We start from the raw sequence: 6,564 nt of genomic DNA, 5'->3' as shown, positions 1-6,564 counted from the left end.
GAAGACCCTTTCAGACATTGGCCTAGGCAAGGAATTCTTGAAGAAGAACCCCAAAGCAATCGTCGCAGCAACAAAAAATAAATAAGTGGGTTCTAATCAAATTAAAAGGCTTCTGCACTGCCAAGGAAACTATCATTAGAGTGAATAGACAGCCCACAGAATGGGAAAAAATATTTTCTCTCTACGCATGTGATAGTTTGAAGAATATTTTGATTTCTATCTGAATCTCCTCCTTGACCCAACAGTCATTCAGCAATAGATTGTTTAATTTCCATGACTTTGTGTAGAATTGAGTGTTCCTGTTGGAATTGATCTCTAGTTTTATTCCATTGGGGTCTGAGAATATACACGGTATAATTTGTTTTTTCAAATTTGTTGAGATCTGATTTGTGGCCTACGATATGATAGATTTTAGAGAAAGTTCCATGAGCTGACGAGAAGAATGTATATTTGGTTTTATTTGGGTGGAATGTTCTGTAGATGTCGGTTAGACCCATTTGTTCTAGAGCTCTGTTTAAGTCCATTGTTTCTTTGCTTATTTTCTGCTTGGAGGATCTGTCCAGTTGCGTCAGTGGGGTGTTGAAATCCCCAGCTACTATGGCATTACTGTTTATCATGCTATTTACATCAGAGCTTGCTTTATATATCTGGGAACTCCTGTGTTGGGTGCATAAATATTAAGAATTGTTAAGTCTTCTTATTGGATTTTTCTCTTCACCACTATATAGTGACCATCTTTGTCTTTGTTTACTTTTGCTGTTTTAAAGTTTATGTTATCTGATATAAGAATAGCTACTCCAGCTTTCTTTTGGTTTCCATTTGCCTGGAAGTTTGTTTCCCAACCTTTCACCTTGAGTCTGAAAGCATCTTTGTGGGTAAGATGTGTTTCCTGGAGACAGCAGATACTTGGCTTGTGATTTTTTTTTTGCACTCAGACAGTCTATGTCTCTTCAGTGGACAATTCAAGCCATTCACATTTATTGAGAGAATTGATATTTGAGGTAGATTTCTCTTCATACTGTTGGATATATTCTTATTGTTTTGTTTTACCTCTCAAGCCACTGTGGAGTCAGCGTTCTGGACTTTAACTCTTGAGTGATTTTTACAGAGTGTTCTGTTCTTTTACAGAGTTTTACTGCGCTGTTCAGTGTGTGATGCAGGTCTGAGTACTTCCTGCCGGGCAGGCCTGGTCTTCACAAACTCCTTCAGTGATTGCTTGTCTGGGAAAATCTTTATTTCTCTCTCACGTAAGAAGCTTAGTTTTGCTGGATAAAGAATTCTAGGTTGGCCATTATTCTGTTTTAGAAGACTAAAGATGGGTCCCCAGTTCCTTCTGGATTGAAAGGTTTCACTTGAGAGGTCTGCAGTTGGTCTGATAGGTTTTCCTTTGTAGGTTATCTGCTGTTTTCATCTTACTGCTAGAAGGATTGCCTCTTTCATGTTTACTTTGGCCAGTCTAATAACTATGTGACATGGTGACTGTCTTTTCACATTGAGTCTCCCAAGAGTTCTGTGTGCTTCTTATACCTGGATATCTAGATTTCTGGCCAGGCAAGCTTTCCTCCGTTTATTTCAAGAAATAGACTTTCCAGCCCTTGTGTATTGTCTTCTTTTCTCTCAGGGATGCCTATAATTCTTATGTTTGGTTTCTTTACATAATCCCACATTTCTTGTATGTTTTGTTCATGTCTCTTGCTTGTGTGTTCTTTTTCCTCATCTGATATCTTTAGCACATAGGTGTTATCTTCAAGCTCTGAGATTCTTTCTTCTGCATGATCCAACCTATTCTTAAGGCTTTCCACTGTGTTTTGTAGTTCCTTGAATGCCTCTTTCATTTCCAGTATTTGTTTGGTTCTTTGGTAATACTTTAATTTCTTTAGAGAATTTTTCCTGTATTCTTTTGGCTTCTTTGTGTTGGCACTCTATTTTCTCTTCAGTTCCATTCAGTTTTCTTACAAATCATATTTGGAATTCTTCCTCTGTCATTTTAATCATTTTGTTTAAGATCGTATCTGTTGTTGAGGATCTAATGATTTCTTTTGGGGGTGACTTTTGCTCTGATCTTTCATGTTTCCTGTGTTCTTTCACTGATTCTTTCTCATCAGGCTTCTTGGCCGAGAACTGGGGGTGCTAGGACTGGTTTATGGCCCTATCTCAAATCCCCAAGGGTTGTTCCTTGATAGTGTTGGGGAGAGGCGTGCTGGTCCAGTATTGCCTTAGGGGTATTCTAGCAAGTTATGTTACCTCTGACCTGCTGTCTTCACCTCTTGCCAATGGAAACTAGTGAGTTTGGTCCCCCAGCTTAAGCTTCAAGGTGGTGGATTGCACCTGTGTGTATGACTCCACTGCTCTCTAACAGCTTGAGATGGAAGCACTGTGGTAAGCTATGGGGTTACACTCTCTGTCATTGATTGTAGTTTGTGTGGAGGAGCCAGTTATTGAGGTAATCTGATGTCTCTGTGGTACGCTCTGGTCCCCGGATGGGGTATATGAATGCCCCAATCTTTGGGAGGGGCTTTGCCACTCCTGAGGGTTACTTGCACCCTGTTCCCCCTTAAGGTGGGAGTAAGAGCAAGACAGATGGCAGCTGGTGTGTGCAAGCCTGGGTGTGTGTGCTTCTATGGTTGCTTGACCTGCCGCTAGGGGAAGATGCTAATATGCTATTCAGGGCTCTTCCACCACACTTGGAGGGCTGCTCCTGATGGGAGGAGTCAACTGGTGAGGTGGCCAGGTTTTTCCTTCCCTGTCCACGAATTTCAATGCTGGCGGCTGTCCAAACCCCGGAGACCAATCCCTGGAGTTATGTTCTTATTAGATGGCCTAAGCTGGTCTGGCAGGCCAAATCAACAGGCTGCTGACTATTTCTTCCGCTCCAAGGTCCTGCAGAGTCATACCTCCCACGCAGAGAAAGCGGTTTTCCTTACTCCACCCCACCTTCAAAGGCAGGGTCCACCACTCCGGGCAGGAAAGTCCCTAGGCTGGGGGAGGGTTGATGCCCGAAACTGCAGTGCGCAGCAGCATCTCTGGGCTGGGGACCCCAAAGATGGCGGCCACCCGCCCATGGAGAACTAGCATTAGGGGCCAGCACTCAAGAGTTGGCAGAAGCCGGTTTGGCAAACCCAATCAACAGGCCACTATTTTTCAGCACCAAAGTCCCACAGATTCACGCCAGCCACGCAGAGAAAGAGGCTGTTCTCACTTCTCCCCATCCCCAAGGGCGGAGTCCACCGTGCCCTGTAGGAAAGTCCCTGGGTGGGGGCGGAGTGGTGCCTGAAATCGCGGCTGCTGCAGAGTCTCCAGGCCGGGGACGCCAAAGATGTGGCCGCCGCCCCTGGAGAGCTGGCGCTGGGGGCAACGACTCAAGAGTCTGCGGAAGCCTGTCCGGCAGGCTGCACCAACAAGCTGCCAGCTGTTCCTTCGGCATCACAGTCCTGCAGTCTCACTTCTGCCTCGCACAGGGTCCTGCTCTTTTGGTCCCGCCTGCCCCGTGTGGTCCCAGCACAGAGCACCCGAGCGTTCAGAATGGTTCCCACATCGTCTCCTCTCCACAGAGCCTGCCGTCCTGTGCCACGACTTTGCACCGATTTCAGGCGCGTCCCTGTCTGAGAGGCTGTGGAGTCTGTGCGGGAGCCGGGTGTCCTCCTGCGGGTCAGCTCGCACTGTGCCGGCTGGCTGGGTGGGTGGCCCTCTCGCGCTGCTCTCTATTCTCTGTTGTATTTCTCGCACTCTCCAGTCTTGGCGAATGTATCTCCCTTTCGCCATTTTTCCTGCCCTGCGTGTCCCACGCCGTTTCTCTGCAGATTCACAACGCTGTTCTGGGGTGGGGGGAGTGATCCACTCATGTGTAGCCATACGAGTTCTTCACCTCCTTCGCTGGGAGCAGTGAGCCAGGAGGCCACCACTAATCCACCATTTTTTCCCTTCCATTTGTTAACTATTTAAAATCACTACATCACACTGCCATATAGCATATGAGTACATATCAAAGGGACAAAAAAAAAAGTATCACCACACCAAAAGATTTATTTTCTTATCCACTGACTTAGCTACTACATCAATCATCGCCAGTTCAAAACATAGTCTTCTTCCAGGGAGTACAAAAAAATCTCCTTCTGATCTTTTAATGTACTCCTTTTTTTTTTTTCTTTTGAGACAGGGTCTCACTCTGTGCCACAGGCTGGAGTACAGTAGCACTCTGAAGATCAGTGCAGCTGCGAACTCCTGGTCTCAAGTGATCCTCCCACCTCAGCCTCCTGAGAAGCTGGGACTACAGAGGCGCATGCCACCGTACCTGGCTAACTTAAAAAAAAAAATTTTTGTAGAGGTGAGATCTCGTTATGTTGCCCAGCTTAGTCTCGAACTCCTGGGCTCAAGTGATTCTCCCACTTTGGCTTCCCAAAGTGCTGGAATTACGGGCATGAGCCACTGTGCCTGGCTTTTGGTTTCCACTTTCAATGTTCTAGCACACAACAACAAACCAGACTAACTTTACACCTCTTTCTAAAATAACACTTCTGATTACAAAAGATTAAACTCAAATAAAAGGACTAGCATTTCAAAGGAAATGGAAGAAATACAAAGCAACTGAAGTGTTGGTATCTTCCCAAGTGATAAGAGGAGAACCTTTTGGGATCTTGCAATAAACCAATTTGAATAGCTTATATGACACACAGTTCCAAGCAGCTATTTTGAATACACAACACACAGTTACACTTCAGCAAAAAGGAGCTCACTCTTGCCACTTGCTACACTTTTTTAAACAGGCATGTTGGGTTTTTTTTTGCCTTGTTCATGGCTATTTGATAACATTTTTATGAGTATTCACTCTCTAGTTCCTTTCATTTTATTTTTACCAGAAGTTTAGGCAGTAAGCAGAAAATGTAGGTAGCATGAATAGCCCTATTTTTAGAGAAATCTGGCTATCAATAAATATATACTTAAACATGTCTATCAGGTTCCAAAAGACTGTTGAGAAGCCCGAACATTGATTCAGAAAAAAAACTGTTCTACAAAATGCTATCAAGAAATATTTGTTTTATAAAAAGAAATATATTTATTTAATGTCAAACTATACTTTTGAGATATCTTAAAAAGGAACTTTACATAAGTAATTGCAAGATTTTATTTTAAGGAAACAAGTACATGTGTTAATTTTGGGAGAGATGTTTATATTTTATATTCCAGTGTCACCCTTCTATTTATGAAAAAAAGATTTGAAAATGGTGAGTCACAATTATCAGGAGAATTCTCTATCTTTACAAGTGTTCAAACTATGCCTCTTTCCCATTAGGTTATTCTTGGTTTCTTGGAGTGGACAAAGAACAAACTGTCCCAACCCACACACTGTTCCCAATGGGGACTGGATGTCTATCAACTCTGATCCTAGGCCTGGAAAAAAGATTATCACGGTGTCAAAGATTACTGTGCTGACGTATCAAAGGAGGGAAATGTTGTAAACTTGTGGTAAGAATAAAGAAAGGAACAGTCATTTTTAAGAGGGAATTAATTTGTCCTTAGGGAAATCAATAAAAATATTTATAGAATGTTCTCATCTTAAAACTATGTCTTTAGTGTCTTTGAAAAAAAATAAAAGCATCTTTTAAAAAAATCCACACATTTTAAAAATTTAGTAGCATATTATATTATAGTTATATACACTTTCATGCTCATACACACATGGTTATTTTTGCTGCACAAAAAGCGTTAACCACTTTTCCAAAACTTCATTTTTCCTTTAGTTTTCTGGTAATGTCAAGATATAGATAAGGTTATTTAACTAGGCTACACCTTGGGACAGAAAGCAAGGTGTAAAAGTAGGCTTGTGCTTATTGCATTTAACTAGAGTTTCTAGAATAGTTAAATAGTAATAGTTTTAATGTCTTCATTTAAAAATTTTTTTAATTTATCAAGAATGACCACAACTGAATAGATGTTATGTATGACTTACTGAGATGAAAAAAAATGCAAGTGTGAAAGATTCAATAATTTTTGAACATGAATCTCAAACATCCAATCCCAGCTACAAAGTTAATATTTTAATACATGTATCTGGATGTCAGAGATAAGATTTGGTTTGCAGACTAATTTTGGAATTATTCCTTTTTCAACACGATACACAGTATTGAAAGAAATGGAAACAGATTGATCATTTACAGCAAAAATATGTTTATATGGAGAAAAGAATGCAGAGCCCAGGAGAGGCCCACAGTGAGGGACTGACAGATGGCCGTCTCTCTCTCTCTCTCACATACCCTTTACATACTTTTATCATATAGAGAAAATAGGAAATATCTTCCTGGCTCTAGTTTTCTAAGAGTTTTTTTTTTTTTATTATTCCAGGGTTTTGTGAGGGTACAAACATTATAGTTACACTTTATGTCTTTACCTCATCCAAATGAGGGTTAAAGGCATGCCCTTCCCTCCCTTTAGTGCTCCCCGTGTCCTTTAGTTGTAGATTTGCCCCCCCATCCCCCTAATCCCTAGAGAGTATTTCTGCCATGTGATCAACCTAGTGTTGATCAATTGGTACCAATTTGATGGTGAGTACAAATGGATCCCGTTTTT

At 41.8% G+C, this 6,564-nt stretch overlaps 1 protein-coding gene across 1 annotated transcript in view; it reads right to left on the bottom strand.

Annotated features, from left to right (window-relative positions):
- EPS8 (epidermal growth factor receptor pathway substrate 8) overlaps positions 1-6,564 on the bottom strand; it is a gene marked incomplete at its 5' end in the record, with an annotated part of 71,351 nt that overhangs the window by 12,909 nt on the left and 51,878 nt on the right. The window lies entirely within an intron of this gene.

This window comes from Propithecus coquereli, unplaced genomic scaffold (genome assembly GCF_000956105.1).
Source record: "Propithecus coquereli isolate 6110/MARCELLA unplaced genomic scaffold, Pcoq_1.0 Scaffold78, whole genome shotgun sequence".
NCBI classification, from domain to species: Eukaryota; Metazoa; Chordata; class Mammalia; order Primates; family Indriidae; genus Propithecus; species Propithecus coquereli.
This window is presented reverse-complemented; position numbering and strand designations above follow the sequence as displayed.